The sequence below is a fragment of the Somniosus microcephalus genome, unplaced genomic scaffold (assembly GCF_052327205.1).
Source record: "Somniosus microcephalus isolate GS21.2 unplaced genomic scaffold, FLI_Smic_1.0 unresolved_chr7, whole genome shotgun sequence".
Classification (NCBI taxonomy): domain Eukaryota; kingdom Metazoa; phylum Chordata; class Chondrichthyes; order Squaliformes; family Somniosidae; genus Somniosus; species Somniosus microcephalus.
In genome coordinates this window covers 10,948,768-10,967,753 of record NW_028225185.1, presented here as the reverse complement: position 1 = coordinate 10,967,753, position 18,986 = coordinate 10,948,768, and the positions used below count along the sequence as shown (strand labels likewise).

Sequence of the window (18,986 nt, the reverse complement as noted above, 5' to 3'; positions counted from 1 at the left end):
GAGGAGGCTGGTGTTGATGGGGTGAGATGAAGAGGGGTGGGAGGAGGCTGGTGTTGATGGGGTGAGATGAAGGAGGGGTGGGAGGAGGCTGGTGTTGATGGGGTGAGATGAAGAGGGGTGGGAGGAGGCTGGTGTTGATGGGGGTGAGATGAAGAGGGGTGGGAGGAGGCTGGCGTTGATGGGGTGAGATGAAGAGGGGTTGGGAGGAGGCTGGTGTTGATGGGGTGAGATGAAGAGGGGTGGGAGGAGGCTGGTGTTGATGGGGTGAGATGAAGAGGGGTGGGAGGAGGCTGGTGTTGATGGCGTGAGATGAAGAGGGGTGGGAGGAGGCTGGTGTTGATGGGGTGAGATGAAGAGGGGTGGGAGGAGGCTGGTGTTGATGGGGGGAGATGAGGAGGAGGCTGGTGTTGATGGGGAGAGATGAGGAGGGGTGGGAGGCGGCTGGTGTTGATGGCGTGAGATGAAGAGGGGTGGGAGGAGGCTGGTGTTGATGGGGTGAGATGAAGAGGGGTGGGAGGAGGCTGGTGTTGATGGGGGGAGATGAAGAGGGGTGGGAGGAGGCTGGTGTTGATGGGGAGAGATGAGGAGGGGTGGGAGGCGGCTGGTGTTGATGGGGTGAGATGAAGAGGGGTGGGAGGAGGCTGGTGTTGATGGGGGGAGATGAGGAGGGGTGGGAGGAGGCTGGTGTTGATGGGGTGAGATGAAGAGGGGTGGGAGGTGGCTGGTGTTGATGGGGTGAGATGAAGAGGGGCAGGAGGAGGCTGGTGTTGATGGGGTGAGATGAAGAGGGGCGGGAGGAGGCTGTTGTTGATGGGGTGAGATGAAGAGGGGTGGGATGAGGCTGGTGTTGATGGGGTGAGATGAAGAGGGGTGGGAGGAGGCTGGTGTTGATGGGGTGAGATGAAGAGGGGTGGGAGGTGGCTGGTGTTGATGGGGTGAGATGAAGAGGGGCGGGAGGAGGCTGGGGTTGATGGGTGAGATGAAGAGGGGCGGGAGGAGGCTGGTGTTGATGGGGTGAGATGAAGAGGGGCGGGAGGAGGCTGGTGTTGATGGGGTGAGATGAAGAGGGGTGGGAGGAGGCTGGTGTTGATGGGGTGAGATGAAGAGGGGTGGGAGGAGGCTGGTGTTGATGGGGTGAGATGAAGAGGGGTGGGAGGAGGCTGGTGTTGATGGGGTGAGATGAAGAGGGGTGGGAGGAGGCTGGTGTTGATGGGGTGAGATGAAGAGGGGTGGGAGGAGGCTGGTGTTGATGGGGTGAGATGAAGAGGGGTGGGAGGAGGCTGGTGTTGATGGGGTGAGATGAAGAGGGGTGGGAGGAGGCTGGTGTTGATGGGGTGAGATGAAGAGGGGTGGGAGGAGGCTGGTGTTGATGGGGTGAGATGAAGAGGGGTGGGAGGAGGCTGGTGTTGATGGGGTGAGATGAAGAGGGGTGGGAGGAGGCTGGTGTTGATGGGGGGAGATGAGGAGGAGGCTGGTGTTGATGGGGAGAGATGAGGAGGGGTGGGAGGCGGCTGGTGTTGATGGCGTGAGATGAAGAGGGGTGGGAGGAGGCTGGTGTTGATGGGGTGAGATGAAGAGGGGTGGGAGGAGGCTGGTGTTGATGGGGGGAGATGAAGAGGGGTGGGAGGAGGCTGTTGTTGATGGGGAGAGATGAGGAGGGGTGGGAGGCGGCTGGTGTTGATGGGGTGAGATGAAGAGGGGTGGGAGGAGGCTGGTGTTGATGGGGGGAGATGAGGAGGGGTGGGAGGAGGCTGGTGTTGATGGGGTGAGATGAAGAGGGGTGGGAGGAGGCTGGTGTTGATGGGGTGAGATGAAGAGGGGTGGGAGGAGGCTGGTGTTGATGGGGTGAGATGAAGAGGGGTGGGAGGAGGCTGGTGTTGATGGGGGGAGATGAGGAGGGGTGGGAGGAGGCTGGTGTTGATGGGGTGAGATGAAGAGGGGTGGGAGGAGGCTGGTGTTCATGGGGTGAAATGAGGAGGGGTGGGAGGAGGCTGGTGTTGATGGGGTGAGATGAGGAGGGGTGGGAGGAGGTTGGTGTTGATGGGGGGAGATGAAGAGGGGCGGGAGGAGGCTGGTGTTGATGGGGGGAGATGAGGAGGGGTGGGAGGAGGCTGGTGTTGATGGGGTGAGATGAAGAGGGGTGGGAGGTGGCTGGTGTTGATGGGGTGAGATGAAGAGGGGTGGGAGGTGGCTGGTGTTGATGGGGTGAGATGAAGAGGGGTGGGAGGTGGCTGGTGTTGATGGGTGAGATGAAGAGGGGCGGGAGGAGGCTGGTGTTGATGGGGTGAGATGAAGAGGGGCGGGAGGAGGCTGGTGTTGATGGGGTGAGATGAAGAGGGGTGGGAGGTGGCTGGTGTTGATGGGGTGAGATGAAGAGGGGTGGGAGGAGGCTGGCGTTGATGGGGTGAGATGAAGAGGGGTGGGAGGAGGCTGGTGTTGATGGGGTGAGATGAAGAGGGGTGGGAGGAGGCTGGTGTTGATGGGGTGAGATGAAGAGGGGTGGGAGGAGGCTGGTGTTGATGGCGTGAGATGAAGAGGGGTGGGAGGAGGCTGGTGTTGATGGGGTGAGATGAAGAGGGGTGGGAGGAGGCTGGTGTTGATGGGGGGAGATGAGGAGGAGGCTGGTGTTGATGGGGAGAGATGAGGAGGGGTGGGAGGCGGCTGGTGTTGATGGCGTGAGATGAAGAGGGGTGGGAGGAGGCTGGTGTTGATGGGGTGAGATGAAGAGGGGTGGGAGGAGGCTGGTGTTGATGGGGGGAGATGAAGAGGGGTGGGAGGAGGCTGGTGTTGATGGGGAGAGATGAGGAGGGGTGGGAGGCGGCTGGTGTTGATGGGGTGAGATGAAGAGGGGTGGGAGGAGGCTGGTGTTGATGGGGGGAGATGAGGAGGGGTGGGAGGAGGCTGGTGTTGATGGGGTGAGATGAAGAGGGGTGGGAGGTGGCTGGTGTTGATGGGGTGAGATGAAGAGGGGCAGGAGGAGGCTGGTGTTGATGGGGTGAGATGAAGAGGGGCGGGAGGAGGCTGTTGTTGATGGGGTGAGATGAAGAGGGGTGGGAGGAGGCTGGTGTTGATGGGGTGAGATGAAGAGGGGTGGGAGGAGGCTGGTGTTGATGGGGTGAGATGAAGAGGGGTGGGAGGTGGCTGGTGTTGATGGGGTGAGATGAAGAGGGGCGGGAGGAGGCTGGGGTTGATGGGTGAGATGAAGAGGGGCGGGAGGAGGCTGGTGTTGATGGGGTGAGATGAAGAGGGGCGGGAGGAGGCTGGTGTTGATGGGGTGAGATGAAGAGGGGTGGGAGGAGGCTGGTGTTGATGGGGTGAGATGAAGAGGGGTGGGAGGAGGCTGCTGTTGATGGGGTGAGATGAAGAGGGGTGGGAGGAGGCTGGTGTTGATGGGGTGAGATGAAGAGGGGTGGGAGGAGGCTGGTGTTGATGGGGTGAGATGAAGAGGGGTGGGAGGAGGCTGGTGTTGATGGGGTGAGATGAAGAGGGGTGGGAGGAGGCTGGTGTTGATGGGGTGAGATGAAGAGGGGTGGGAGGAGGCTGGTGTTGATGGGGTGAGATGAAGAGGGGTGGGAGGAGGCTGGTGTTGATGGGGTGAGATGAAGAGGGGTGGGAGGAGGCTGGTGTTGATGGGGGGAGATGAGGAGGAGGCTGGTGTTGATGGGGAGAGATGAGGAGGGGTGGGAGGCGGCTGGTGTTGATGGCGTGAGATGAAGAGGGGTGGGAGGAGGCTGGTGTTGATGGGGTGAGATGAAGAGGGGTGGGAGGAGGCTGGTGTTGATGGGGGGAGATGAAGAGGGGTGGGAGGAGGCTGTTGTTGATGGGGAGAGATGAGGAGGGGTGGGAGGCGGCTGGTGTTGATGGGGTGAGATGAAGAGGGGTGGGAGGAGGCTGGTGTTGATGGGGGGAGATGAGGAGGGGTGGGAGGAGGCTGGTGTTGATGGGGTGAGATGAAGAGGGGTGGGAGGAGGCTGGTGTTGATGGGGTGAGATGAAGAGGGGTGGGAGGAGGCTGGTGTTGATGGGGTGAGATGAAGAGGGGTGGGAGGAGGCTGGTGTTGATGGGGGGAGATGAGGAGGGGTGGGAGGAGGCTGGTGTTGATGGGGTGAGATGAAGAGGGGTGGGAGGAGGCTGGTGTTCATGGGGTGAAATGAGGAGGGGTGGGAGGAGGCTGGTGTTGATGGGGTGAGATGAGGAGGGGTGGGAGGAGGTTGGTGTTGATGGGGGGAGATGAAGAGGGGCGGGAGGAGGCTGGTGTTGATGGGGGGAGATGAGGAGGGGTGGGAGGAGGCTGGTGTTGATGGGGTGAGATGAAGAGGGGTGGGAGGTGGCTGGTGTTGATGGGGTGAGATGAAGAGGGGTGGGAGGTGGCTGGTGTTGATGGGGTGAGATGAAGAGGGGTGGGAGGTGGCTGGTGTTGATGGGTGAGATGAAGAGGGGCGGGAGGAGGCTGGTGTTGATGGGGTGAGATGAAGAGGGGCGGGAGGAGGCTGGTGTTGATGGGGTGAGATGAAGGGGGCGGGAGGAGGCTGGTGTTGATGGGGTGAGATGAAGAGGGGCGGGAGGAGGCTGGTGTTGATGGGGTGAGATGAAGAGGGGTGGGAGGAGGCTGGTGTTGATGGGGTGAGATGAAGAGGGGTGGGAGGAGGCTGGTGTTGATGGGGTGAGATGAAGAGGGGTGGGAGGGGGCTGGTGTTGACGGGGTGAGATGAAGAGGGGTGGGAGGAGGCTGGTGTTGATGGGGTGAGATGAAGAGGGGTGGGAGGAGGCTGGTGTTGATGGGGTGAGATGAAGAGGGGTGGGAGGAGGCTGGTGTTGATGGGGTGAGATGAAGAGGGGTGGGAGGAGGCTGGTGTTGATGGGGTGAGATGAAGAGGGGTGGGAGGAGGCTGGTGTTGATGGGGTGAGATGAAGAGGGGTGGGAGGAGGCTGGTGTTGATGGGGTGAGATGAAGAGGGGTGGGAGGAGGCTGGTGTTGATGGGGTGAGATGAAGAGGGGTGGGAGGAGGCTGGTGTTGATGGGGGGAGATGAAGAGGGGTGGGAGGAGGCTGGTGTTGATGGGGGGAGATGAAGAGGGGTGGGAGGAGGCTGGTGTTGATGGGGTGAGATGAAGAGGGGCGGGAGGAGGCTGGTGTTGATGGGGTGAGATGAGGAGGAGGCTGGTGTTGATGGGGAGAGATGAGGAGGGGTGGGAGGAGGCTGGTGTTGATGGGGGGAGATGAAGAGGGGTGGGAGGAGGCTGGTGTTGATGGGGGGAGATGAAGAGGGGTGGGAGGAGGCTGGTGTTGATGGGGTGAGATGAAGAGGGGTGGGAGGAGGCTGCTGTTGATGGGGGGAGATGAAGAGGGGTGGGAGGAGGCTGGTGTGGAGCATAAACACCGGCACGGACTAGTTGGGCCCATTGGCCTGTTTCTGTGCTGTAGACTCGGTGTCTCTGGAGAAGAGCTGGTTGAAACCTGGTTGTGTGACCTGTGAGTGCAAAAAGGCATGGCTTTCAGCTCCATTACTTTTAATGGTTTCTCCGAGTTGAGGCAGAGCCCAACCGGGCATTCCGGTAAATCACCTGACAGAAGAATGGGACAAGCAGAGTGATTGACTATTGAATGATTAATTTTAGACGGTTGAGGGAATTCTTTACTTACAATGGGGCCAAGGCCACCGGTGGTATCCAGGATTCAGATCAATGAATATCTGTTCTCAGGACGAATAGAAGGCTGCCTTTGTTGGCCACTCCCTCATTGCTGATGGCCTGCCTCTCAAGGCCGACTGATTTGGGGTTTTAAGGGGTACAAATGTCACTTACATTTTTCCAGTAATTTTCTTTTTTAAATTAAAAATTTCTGAATTGTGAAGTAAAAATTTTAATTATCCAGAATGCATTACTCATTCCCCCCCCCCCCCTCTTCTCCCTCCGGCCTGAAACCATTAATCCCTTGCTGGAGTGAAGGAGGGGGCCCAATTCAACAGAATTTCTAGTAGCATGTTTGAGCAGTCTGGACAGTAAGTGGCACGTGCTACTCTACCACGTGTAGCATCACAATTGAGCCCAAGCCGTGGCCCAGTGGGTAGCACGCTCTCTCTCGCTTCCGAGTCAGAATGGCTGTGGGTTCGCAGTCCCACTCCAGAGACTTGAACACAAAAATGTAGGCCGACACTCCAGGGCAGTACTGAGGGAGCGCCGCACTGTCGGAGGGCCGATACTGAGGGAGCGCCGCACTGTCGGAGGGGCGGGTACTGAGGGAGCGCCACACTGTCGGAGGGGGCGGTACTGAGGGAGCGCCGCACTGCCGGAGGGGCAGTACTGAGGGAGCGCCGCACTGTCGGAGGGGCGGTACTGAGGAAGCGCCGCACTGTCGGAGGGGCAGTACTGAGGGAGCGCCGCACTGTCGGAGGGGGAGGTACTGAGGGAGCGCCGCACTGTCGGAGGGGCGGTACTGAGGGAGCGCCACACTGTCGGAGGGGGCGGTACTGAGGGAGCGCCGCACTGCCGGAGGGGCAGTACTGAGGGAGCGCCGCACTGTCGGAGGGGCGGTACTGAGGAAGCGCCGCACTGTCGGAGGGGCAGTACTGAGGGAGCGCCGCACTGTCGGAGGGGGAGGTACTGAGGGAGCGCCGCACTGTCGGAGGGGCAGTACTGAGGGAGCGCCGCACTGTCGGAGGGGCAGTACTGAGGGAGCGCCGCACTGTCGGAGGGGCAGTACTGAGGGAGCGCCGCACTGTCGGAGGGGCAGTACTGAGGGAGCGCCGCACTGTCGGAGGGGCAGTACTGAGGGAGCGCCGCACTGTCGGAGGTGCCGTCTTTCAGATGAGACGTTAAACCAAGGCCCCGTCTGCCCCTCAGGTGGACGTAAAAGATCCCACGGCCACTATTGGAAGAAGAGCAGGGGGAGTTCTCCCCGGTGTCCTGGACCCAATATTTATCCCTCAACCAACATCACCAAAAACAGATGATCTGGTCATTATCATATTGCTGTTTGTGGGAGCTTGCTGTGCCCAAATTGGCTGCTGCGTTTCCTACATTACAACAGTGACCACACTTCAAACAAAGTACTTCATTGGCTGTAAAGCGCTTTGGGACGTCCTGAGGTGGTGAAAGGCGCTGGAGAAATGCGCGTCTTTCTTTTTTTTCTTTCATCTCGGCCTCATCCGGAGGTCCACTTTCCTGCAGGGAAGATCCAAGCAAGTCAAAGATAGCGGAGGTCTGGGCCCAGTTTGGGTAAGTGTGGTGCTGAGCCACACAGAGCGGGATGGCCCCAGGCTGCAGCCCTGCTCTGTGCTGACTCAATCAACCTCAGTCAGTGTCCCTGGGTTAGGGAGATCCATGCCCCCTGCTTGAACTTTCTCTCTCTCTGGATGCCCTCCGACGCTTTTCATCCTCACTGGTGTCATGGCTTTCTAACAGGGACTCTCAATGTTTTTTTTAAAGTTACAGTTGTTAACAAATTTTCAACAGCAGCCAGAATCAGAATGTCTCGGTGTGAAACTCCTTTGGCTTTGTCCTGTGTGTGTGTCCTTATCGCTGCACACCTGTTTGTGTGACTCTTTCACTGTCTACGTCACTATATCTGTCTGTGTCTCGAAGTCTCTTGCTGTCTGTCTCTATCTTTTTGATTTTCTGTCTCTGTAATACTCTATATATCTCTCTCTCTATGCATCTGTCTCTATCTCGCCTCCCTCTCTCCTGTTGCTGTATCTCTCTCTTTCTCTCTCTGACTGTCTGTCTCTCTCTATCTATCTCTCTCTCTGACGTTCTCTCTCTCTCTCTCGCGCTCTGACTCTCTCAATTCAATTCAATTCAAATCGCTTTATTGGCATGACAAGGTACATCTCATGTTGCCAAAGCATCGAAAAACATTCATGGTTGTACACAAAAATACAGATCTATCCATACAGTGTATAAACAGATATATCCCTGAGTGTATAAATATATATTCATATAATTTGTATATACTCTTTTCTTATATTTAGTGGTTGTCCCTCTGTTTATGGCAAGCTGTAACATAGTGTGCCGCTAAGGTTACACAATTTCTCTCTTCCCCTAGTAGGTATGGGAGTTTTTGGTCGTCATTCAAATTTCTGAATTCCGGGCATATTTTTGTGAATTTTGGGTAGAAATTCTCCCTTATGCCCTGATATTTTCTACAAGCTGTGAGGAAGTGCATCTCTGTCTCCACCACTCCCTGACTGCAGTGAGAGCATATCCTGTCCTCTCTTGGTCCTCTCTGTGTCTACTTTTTTCGATGGCCAGGCTATGTTCACTAAGTCTGTACATTGTCAAGGTTTTTCTCAGTTTGCTATCCTTTACCCTGGTCAGGTAATCAGCCATGTTGTATTGTCTGTTTAGGGCCAAGTAGCAATTGAGTTTGTTTTGGGTTTTTGTTGTTTCTGCCCAATATGACAGATATTTTTCCTTTTGCTTAGCGACGATTGTGTTGGGTCGAATTCTTTGTGTTACGCTGTCACTGTCCTGGGGCTGGTTATTGTTAGTAGTGTTAGTAGTTACTTCACTGAGTCCCAGGACTAGTTGACTGAGGGTATTCTTCTTTATGGTCCTCTCTTGGCATTTCAGGGCTTCGTAATGATAGCATTGGGGGTTGCTCATTTCTAGGTGTTTCCAAAATTTGGTGGCTCTTTTTTGGATAGTGATTATTAATGGATATTGGCCTAGTTCTGCCCTGCATGCATTGTTTACAGTTTTCCTTTGAGTCCGGAGGATGCTTTTACAGAATTCTGCATGTAGGATCTCAATTGGGTGTTTGTCCCGTTTTGCAATTTCTTGTTGTGTTAGCGGTCCCCACACCTCACTGCCAGAGTGCAATTGGTTCAATTACTGATTTGAAAATTTTGAGCCAAATGCTAATTGGGATTTCTATTTGGATTGATTTTTTAATGGCATAGAAAGCCCTTCTTGCTTTCTCTTTCAGTTCTCTCTCGCGCTCTGACTCTCTCGCGCTCTGACTCTCTCTCTCTCTCACTCCGACTTTCGCTTTCTCTCACTCTTTGCATGTGCACTCTGTGCTGCCCCTCTTCCTGTTCAGGAGCAGGATGGTAGTGTTTTTCTCCTCTGTGAACACCCTGTGAATTCCATGGAGAAGGTGCAGCTGTGGAATGAAGATGGGTAGAAGAAATTGTTTGAAACCTGTACCGCGCACATCCAGACTGAAAGAAAAAGCTACCCTTTCACTCCGCATTGTATCCAACTGTTTTCAACCCCCTCCCCCCAGAAAATATTGTGCTGGAATGTAGAACTGCAAGTCATGGTTTTGTTTCTTTAATACATTTTATTCAGAAAGGGGTGTATAAAATTCAGACATTCGGGACCCCATTGGCCCATATGACACCAAGTCCCACAGAGCAGGAAGGTTATCGGTTCAATCCCAGGTCTGTGCTGTAATAAGCAGCAAGGTACTAAATATTTCCATAAATTTTATTTATGTAAATAAATTCATAAAAACACGGGGGCAGCCGTGGCTCAGTGGGTAGCACTCCCATCTCTGGGTCAGAAGGTCGTGGGTTCAAGTCCCACTCCAGAGACTTGAACACAAAATCTAGGCTGATGCTCCCAATGCAACGCCGCACCGTCGGAGGGGCGGTACTGAGGGAGCGCCGCACCGTCGGAGGGGCGGTACTGAGGGAGCGCCGCACCGTCGGAGGGGCGGTACTGAGGGAGCGCCGCACCGTCGGAGGGGCGGTACTGAGGGAGCGCCGCACCGTCGGAGGGGCGGTACTGAGGGAGCGCCGCACCGTCGGAGGGGCGGTACTGAGGGAGCGCCGCACCGTCGGAGGGGCGGTACTGAGGGAGCGCCGCACCGTCGGAGGGGCGCGCCGCACCGTCGGAGGGGCGCGCCGCACCGTCGGAGGGGCCGTACTGAGGGAGCGCCGCACCGTCGGAGCGGCCGTACTGAGGGAGCGCCGCACCGTCGGAGGGGCCGTACTGAGGGAGCGCCGCACCGTCGGAGGGGCCGTACTGAGGGAGCGCCGCACCGTCGGAGGGGCCATACTGAGGGAGCGCCGCACCGTCGGAGGGGCCGTACTGAGGGAGCGCCGCACCGTCAGAGGTGCCGTCTTTCCAATGAGACGTTAAACCGAGGCCCTGTCTGCCCGACGTAAAAGATCCCGGGGGCCACTATTGGAAGTGTCCCAGTGTACTAGCCAATATTTATCTTTCAACCAAAATCAATATAAGAAAAACAGATAATCTGGTCATCATCACATCGCTGTTGGTGGGAGCTTGCTGTGGGCAAATTGGCTGCTGTGTTTCCTACATTACAACTCTTTAAAGAAAAAAGGTCCTGCATTGGCTGAGCTTGTGAAAGGCGCTAGCCGAATGCAATTTTTCTTTTCCCCTGACTCGCTCACCTTTTCCTCGGTGCAGCGTTGCAGCGCGGTGTTCTTGAGCTCCAGCTCGGCGTTGGCTTTGAGGAACTTGCCGTCGATGTCGCTGATGTAGCGCTTCTTGTCGTCCAGCGTCATGCTGAGCTCGGCCAGCCGGTTCTGCACCGCCTCCCTCTCCTTCTTCAGCGTGCCCAGCTGCACCCTGGCCTGCACCGTCTCCTCCTTCAGCAGGGCGTTCTCCGACAACACCATCCACTGGTAGAGGCCCAGGGCGGCCAGCAGCAGCAGCAAACCCGCCACAATCAGCACCGGGTTCTTACCTCCCATCGCTACTTTCACTCAACACCTTCCCCTTTCCCCCCACCACCCCTGAGCTGGTCCAGCAAGGCAGGATTTTCAACAGCAAGCCTCTCCTTCAAAGCTCGCAACACCAGAAGCCAGCTTGCTTGCTGATTTAATGCGGTTACTTCCTCTTGGAAGCTCAAGAGCCAGTGACCTCTTCTCATTCAATTGCCCCTGTCCAACCTGTTAATCAGGGAAATGGGCCAACAATTGTCACAGAAGCTGCTTTCAACAGAGGGACTGGGTGTGGCCTGCACAGAGGGTGTGACAGTTTTTTTGTTTTCTGAATTTTTTTTAAACAAACAAATTTATTTTTAACTCCTGCTGCGGCGTAGAATGGTTACAGCACAGGAGGAGGCTATTCGGCCCCTCGAGCCCGTGCTAGCTCTCTGCCAGGGCGCTCCAACTAGTCCCACTCCCCATTCTAGTACCCTGTTACATACAAATCAGGGGCAGGAGTAGGCAATTCGGCCCCTCAAGCCCGCCCCGCCATTCAGTGAGATCATGGCTGATCATCCAAATTCAGTACCCTGTCCCTGCCTTCTCCCCATACCCCTTGATCCCTTTAGCCTTAAGAAATATATCTAACTCCTTCTTGAATACGTAGAATGGTTACAGCACAGAAGGAGGCCATTCGGCCCCTCGAGCCTGCTCCGCCATTCAATGCGATCATGGCTGATCATCCAAATTCAGTACCCTGTCCCTGCCTTCTCCCCATACCCCTTGATCCCTTTAGCCTTAAGAAATATATCTAACTCCTTCTTGAATACGTAGAATGGTTACAGCACAGGAGGCTATTCGGCCCCTCGAGCCCGTGCTAGCTCTCTGCCAGGGCGCTCCAACTAGTCCCACCCCCCCATTCTAGTACCCTGTTACATACAAATTAGGAGCAGGAGTCGGCCCCTCGAGCCTGCTCCGCCATTCAATAAGATCATGGCTGGTCTGATTACTCCACATTCCCGCCTACCCCGATAACCTTTCACCCCCGTGCTCACCAAGAATCGATCTACCTCTGCCTTAAAAAATATTCAAAGACTCTGCTTCCACCGCCCTCTGAGGGAGAGAGTTCCAAAGACTCACCACCCTCGGTGAGAACAAATTTCTCCTCATCTCTGTCTTAAATGGGCAACCCCTTATTTTTAAACAGTGACCCCTAGTTCTAGATTCTCCCACAAGAGGAAACATCCTCTCCACATCCACCCTGTCCAGACTCCTCAGGATCTTATATGTTTCAATCAAGTCACCTCTTACTCTTCTAAACTCCAGCGGATACAAGCCTCGCCTGTCCAACCTTTCCGCATAAGACAACCCGCCCATTCCAGGTATTAGTCTAGTAAACCTTCTCTGAACTGCTTCCGACGCATTTACATCCTTGCTTAAATAAGGAGACTAATACTGTACGCAGTACTCCAGATGTGGTCTCACCAATGCCCTGTATAACTGAAGCATAACCTCCCTACTTTTGTATTCAGTTCCCCTCGCAATAAACGATAACATTCTATTAGCTTTCCTAATTACTCGCTGTACCTGCATACTAACCTTTTGCGATTCATGCACGAGGACCCCCGGATCCCTCTGCGTCTCAGAGCTCTGCAATCTCTCACCATGTTCTAGGCTTCAGCCCTATCGCAGTGGGTAGCGCACTCGCCTCGGAGTCAGAATGGTCGCGGGTTCGTAGTGCCACGACAGGGACTTGGGCACGAATGTGCTGATTCGCCCCACCACCCCCTTTACTGCCTCGTTAGAAGGGGGGGGGAAAAAAAACCCTGGGAAAACGCCTCAATTTTAAAATTCTCATCCTCGTGTTCAAAAATCCCTCCCTACCTCTGTAACCCTCGGAGGTCTCGGCGTTCCTCCAATTCTGGCCTCTTGTACTCCGCCCCCCCCTCCCCCCACTTGCAGGCGGTTCTGTCCCTTTATTTAAAGTAAAACACAGACTTTACGTAAAATTACTGACCCACACTCACCTTTAAACGCTTTCTCCAATTCCCGTCCTGCTGTAGTGTCTGCTACCCTCTGCTGGAAAAATGCGACTCCTGCAAGTGCTCGCAGTGAGGCACAGCGAGGGGCGGAGATAAAACTAGTTCGAATATAGATAAATAATTGTGAAGCAAAAATAAACTACAAATTACATTTCAACAATTGGAAAGTTGGAGAAATCTTTTTTTCTGCCTTTTCATAAAATCATTTAGCTCTCGCTCCTTCTTCAAGACACTCCTTAAATCCCACCTCTTTGACCAAGCTTTTGGTCACCTGTCCTAATATCTCCTTATGTGGCTCGGTGTAAAGGTTTGTCTGAGAATCGCTCCTGTGAGGCGCCTTGGGACATTTTACTGCGTTAAACAAGTTGTTGTTGCAATGGCAAAAATCCAGTGCAGTACCGAGGGAGTGCTGCACTGTCGGAGGTGCCGTCTTTCAGATGAGACGTTAAACCGAGGCCATGTCCGCCCTCTCGGGTGGATGTAAAAGATCCCACGGCCACTATTCGAAGTGTCACGGTGTCCTGGCCAATATTTATCCCTCAACCAACATTACTAAGTAAACAGTCTGGCCAGCAACTGGCACGTGCTATTCGACCACGTGTAGCCTCACAACTGAGCCCAAGCCGTGGCTCAGTGGGTAGCACTCGCTCTCGCCTCGGAGTCAGAATCTTCTTAGGCAGTCCCTCGGAACCGAGGATGACTTGCTGCCACATTTAAAATGAGTTCTCAGGTGACTGATGAGTCCAATGCGGGACCTACAGTCTCTGTCACAGGTGGGGCAGACGGTGGTTGAAGGGGCGGGTGGGTGGGGTGCTTGGGTTGACGTGCGCTCCTTGCGCTGCCTGCGCTTGGCTTCCGGTTGCTCCCGGCGAAGAGACTCGAGGTGTTCGGCGCCTTCCCGGATTCTTCTCTCCACTTTGTGCGGTCTTGGGCCAGGGATTCCCAGGTGTCGGTGGGGATGTTACAACTTTTTCAAGGCGGCTTTGAGGGTGTCCTTGAAGCGTTTCCTCTGCCCACCTGGGGCTCTCTTGCCGTGTCGGAGCTCCGAGTAGAGCGCTTGTTTTGGGAGTCTCGTATCGGGCATGCGGACGATGTGGCCCGTCCATCGGAGCTGATCGAGCGTGGTCAAAGCTTTGATGCTGGGGATGTTGGCCTGAGCGAGAACACTGACGTTGGTGCGCCTATCCTGCCAATGGATTTGCAGGATCTTGCAGAGGCAGCGTTGGTGGTACCTCTCCAGTGCTTTGAGGTGCCTGCTGTACATGGTCCATGTCTCTGAAGAGTCAGAATGGTCATGGGTTCACAGTCCCACTCCAGAGACTTGAGCACAAAAATCTAGGCTGACACTCCAGGGTAGTACTGAGGGAGCGCCGCACTGTCGGAGGGGCGGTACTGAGGGAGCGCCGCACTGTCGGAGGGGCAGTACTGAGGGAGCGCCGCACTGTCGGAGGGGCGGTACTGAGGGAGCGCCGCACTGTCGGAGGGGCGGTACTGAGGGAGCGCCGCACTGTCGGAGGGGCAGTACTGAGGGAGCGCCACATTGTCGGAGGGGCAGTACTGAGGGAGCGCCGCACTGTCGGAGGGGCGGTACTGAGGGAGCGCCGCACTGTCGGAGGGGCAGTGCTGAGGGAGCGCCGCACTGTCGGAGGGGCGGTACTGAGGGAGCGCCGCACTGTCAGAGGGGCAGTACTGAGGGAGCGCCGCACTGTCGGAGGGACAGTACTGAGGGAGCGCCGCACTGTCGGAGGGGCGGTACTGAGGGAGCGCCGCACTGTCGGAGGGGCGGTACTGAGGGAGCGCCACACTGTCGGAGGGGCAGTACTGAGGGAACGCCGCACTGTCGGAGGGGCGGTACTGAGGGAGCACCGCACTGTCGGAGGGGCAGTACTGAGGGAGCGCCGCACTGTCGGAGGGGCAGTACTGAGGGAGCGCCGCACTGTCGGAGGGGCCGTCTTTCGGATGAGACATTAAACCCGAGGCCCCGTCTGCCCTCTCAGGTGGATGTAAAAGATCCCACGGCCACTATTGGAAGAAGAGCAGGAGGAGTTCTCCCCGGTGTCCTGGGCCCAATATTTATCCTTCAACCAACGTCACTAAAAAAACAGATGATCTGGTCATTAACAGACCGCTGTTTGTGGGAGCTTGCTGTGCGCAGATTGGCTGCCGCGTTTCCTACATTACAACAGTGACCACACTTCAAAAAATGTACTTCATTGGCTGTAAAACGCTTTGGGACGTCCTGAGGGTATAGAAGGTGCTGCGGAGATGCAAGTCCATTCTTTCTTACATAAATTGTTGAGTTCTGATGGAGATCTTTGCTCAATGTTACTTTATTTTATTCACATGGCTGAGAGGCCCAAGGCCCATAGCGCAGGATGACGGCCGGCGAGTTTGAAATGAGTAAGGGAAGAGACATAATCTGCTTTATTTTGATGTTAGCCGAGGGAGGCTGTTGGACGCCGTGCCACGGGATCTCTCAGACGCATCAGCACAGGGCCTGGGTTTCGCATCTCACCTGAAGGACAGCGCCTCTGATGGTGCAGCGCTCCCTCGGTACTGCACCGAAGAACTAAGTCGCGGTGTGGGGCTTGAACCCAGAACATAGAAAAATAGGAGCAGGAGTTGGCCCTTCGAGCCTGCTCCGCCATTCAATATGATCATGGCTGATCCTCTATCTCAATACCATCTTCCCGCTCTCTCCCCATACCCCTTGATGCCTTTTGTGTCTAGAAATCTATCGATCTCCTCCTTAAATATATTCAGTGACTTGGCCTCCACAGCCTTCGGTGGTAGAGAATTCCACAGGTTCACCACCCTCTGAGTGAAGAAATTTCTCCTCATCTCAGTCCTAAATGTCCTGCCCCGTATCCTGAGACTGTGACCCCTCGTTCTCGGCCCCCCCAGCCAGGGGAAACATCCTCCCTGCATCCAGTCTGTCTAGCCCTGTCAGAATTTTATACGTTTCAATGAGATACCCCTCTCATTCTTCTAAACTCTGGTGAATACAGGCCTAGTCGACCCAATCTCTCCTCATACGACAATCCCCCCATCCCAGGAATCAGTCTGGTGAACCTTCGCTGCACTCCCTCTATGGCAAGTATATCCTTTCTTAGGTAAGGAGACCAAAACTGCACACAGTGCTCCAGGTGTGGCCTCACCAAGGCCCTGTACAACTGTAGTAAGACATCCTTGTTCCTGTACTCAAATCCTCTTGCAATGAAGGCCAGCAAACCATTTGCCTTCCTAACTGCTTGCTGCACCTGCATGTTTGCTTTCAGTGACTGGTGTACAAGGATACCCAGGTCCCTCTGTACATCAACATTTCCCAATCCATCACCATTTAAATAATACTCTGCCTTTCTGTTTTTCCTACTGAAGTGGATCACTTCACATTTATCCACGTTATACTGCATCTGCCATGTATTTGCCCACTCACTCAACTTGTCTAAAATCGCCTTGAAGCCTCTTTGCATCCTCCTCACAACTCACAAAACACAGAAGCAAGAGATCTGGCAACTGAACTGAGCGAGGGAGAGAGACTAAAAGATCAAGCAGCTGTTAGGACTCCCTCTAAGGTACAGTAGTGCTGACAAATGTATTTTTCTGGATAAAGATTCTGGGTCCCCAGATGTAAATTCATCTCAGGGGCATTGTGTTTGTTTTAACTGAAAGAACAATATCTCTCCTCTCAACCATTGGTACAACCCCAGCCATACCTGACATAACAGGCGCTCACGAGTCAGAAAAATGCTGAGAGAAAGAAAGAACTAGCATTTATATAGCGTCTTCCATGATCTCAGGACGTCCCAATGTGCTTCAGCCAATGAAGCACTTTTTGAAGTGTGGTCACTGTTGTAATGTAGGAAACGCAGCAGCCAATTTGCGCACAGCAAGCTCCCACAAACAGCAATGTGATAATGACCAGATCATCTGTTTTTTTTTAAGTGATGTTGGTTGAGGGATAAATATTGGCCCCGGGATACCGGGGAGAACTCCCCCCACCCCACCCCCGCTCTTCTTCAAAATAGTGGCCGTGGGATCTTTTACATCTGATATACCTATCAATTCATCCAATGAAAAGCGACGAGTTAAGAAAGTAACTATAGGTTTTTATTGGCTAAATAACAGAGCCCACCCTCGTGGGTGATCGGATCCAACAAGGAGGAATACCAGCCAGTCGACCACCTTTATACCTGGGCAGGTAGGTGGAGCCATGGGCGGAGTCAGCAGTGGTCAGCCCAGGTATAACAGTGTGACAAGAGGCGACCTCATATAGTGATACAACAGTGTGAACAGTGATTATAACCATAGAGTAACGATATAACAGTGATAACTATAGTGTAACGATAGTGAACGATAAAAGTGGTTTACCACATTCACCCCTTGTTTAGATTTGAGTCCGGCGGGGTGAAGTGTACTACCAGTTCTGGTATGTCAGTCTGTCCGGAGGCCTCGTAAGCCTTTCTGATCGTCGCAGCGGCGGTGTTGCATTATCCGGTGTTAATGCTGGTGTCTGCGTGGTCGGCGAAGGCTCGTGGGGTTCCGGCATGCCGTCTACCTGGGCTGGAATTGGGGGGGTGGTGGGGGGGGGTGAAGGTGGTGTCTCCGGAGTGCCCGAGGGTGCGAGGTCTCGTAAGGAGACTGTGTCCTCCCGCCCGTCTGGGTATGCCACATAGGCGTACTGGGGGTTGGCGTGCAGGAGGTCCACCCTCTCGACCAGGGGGTCCGTTTTATGGGCCCTCACGTGCTTTCGCAGCAAGACTGGCCCCGGAGAGGTCAGCCAGGTTGGTAGAGTGGTTCCCGTAGTCGATTTCCTGGGGAAAACAAACATTCGTTCATGGGGGGTGGCGTTAATGGCAGTGCAAAGTAGTGACCGGATGGAATGCAGCGCTGCCGGGAGGACTTCCTGCCAGCGGGAGGTTGGGAGGCCCTTAGACTTTAAGGCTAAGAGGACGGCCTTCCATACCGTCGCGTTCTCTCTTTCCACCTGGCCGTTCCCTCGGGGGTTGTAGCTGGTGGTCCTGCTTGCGGCAATACCTCTCGCTAGTAGGAACTGGCGAAGTTCCTCGCTCATGAAGGATGAGCCCCGGTCGCTATGTATATAGTTCGGGAACCCGAACAAGGCGAAGAGGTCGTTCAGGCATTTAATGACCGTGGTACTGGTCATGTCTGGGCAGGGGAAGGCAAAAGGGAAACGGGAGTACTCATCAACAATGTTGAGGAAGTACACATTACGGTCAGAGGATGGGAGGGGCCCCTTAAAGTCGATGCTCAGGCGCTCGAAGGGGCGGGTGGCCTTGATCAGGCTTGCTCTGTCCGGCCTAAAGAAGTGCGGTTTGCACTCGGCACAGGTCTGGCAGTTCCTGGTCATGGTCCTGACCTCCTCGATGGAGTAGGGCAGGTTGCGGGCCTTAATGAAGTGGTAAAGTCTGGTGACCCCAGGGTGGCAGAGGTCGTTGTGGAGGGTCTGAAGTCTATCACTTTGCGCGCTGGCGCATGTAATTCATGACAGAGCATCAGGGGGTTCGTTCAGCTTACCTGGCCGGTACAAGATATCATAATCATAGGTGGAGAGCTCGATTCTCCACCTCAAGATCTTGTCATTCTTGATTTTGCCCCTCAGCTTGTTATTAAACATAAAAGCGACCGAACGCTGGTCGGTGAGGAGGGTAAATCGTTTGCCTGCCAGGTAATGCCTCCAGCGTCGTACCGCCTCCACAATCACCTGGGCCTCCTTCTCGACCGACGAGTGTCGGATCTCAGGGCCCTGTAGGGTCCTTGAGAAGAAGGCCACTGGTCTCCCCTCCTGGTTAAGGGTAGCGGCTAGGGCGAAGTCGGATGCATCGCTCTCCACTTGGAAGGGGATGGACTCATCCACTGCGTGCATTGTGGCCTTGGCAATGTCTCCCTTAATGAGGGAGAAGGCTGCGCACGCTTCCTCCGTAAGGGGGAACGATGTGGACTTCATGAGGGGTCTGGCTTTGTCTGCATAATTGGGCACCCATTGGGCATAGTAGGCGAAGAGCCCCAGGGTTCTCTTCAGAGCCTTTGGACAGTGGGGGAGGGGTAGCTCCATGAGGGGACGCATTCTTTCGGGGTCGGGGCCGATGACTCCATTCTCTACTACACAGCCGAGGATGGCAAGGCGCGAGGTGTTAAACACACATTTCTCCTTATTGTAGGTGAGGTTCAGCCGTTGGGCCGTACGGAGGAATCTCTCCAGATTAACGTCATGGTCCTGCCGGTCGCGGCCGCAGATGGTGACGTTATCTAGGTAGGGGAACGTGGCGTGCAGCCCGTTCTGGTCAACCATCCGGTCCATCTCC

General features: G+C 54.9%; 1 pseudogene across 1 annotated transcript in view; it reads right to left on the bottom strand.

The window, feature by feature from the left end:
* The window catches only part of LOC147086525 (uncharacterized), a 36,043-nt pseudogene extending 25,118 nt beyond the window's left edge, over positions 1-10,925 (bottom strand). Inside the window, exon 1 of the transcript XR_015075736.1 lies at positions 10,361-10,925. The product of XR_015075736.1 is annotated as an uncharacterized LOC147086525 (transcript). The remainder of the gene's footprint in view (positions 1-10,360) is intronic.
* Between the last annotated feature and the right edge of the window lie 8,061 nt (positions 10,926-18,986).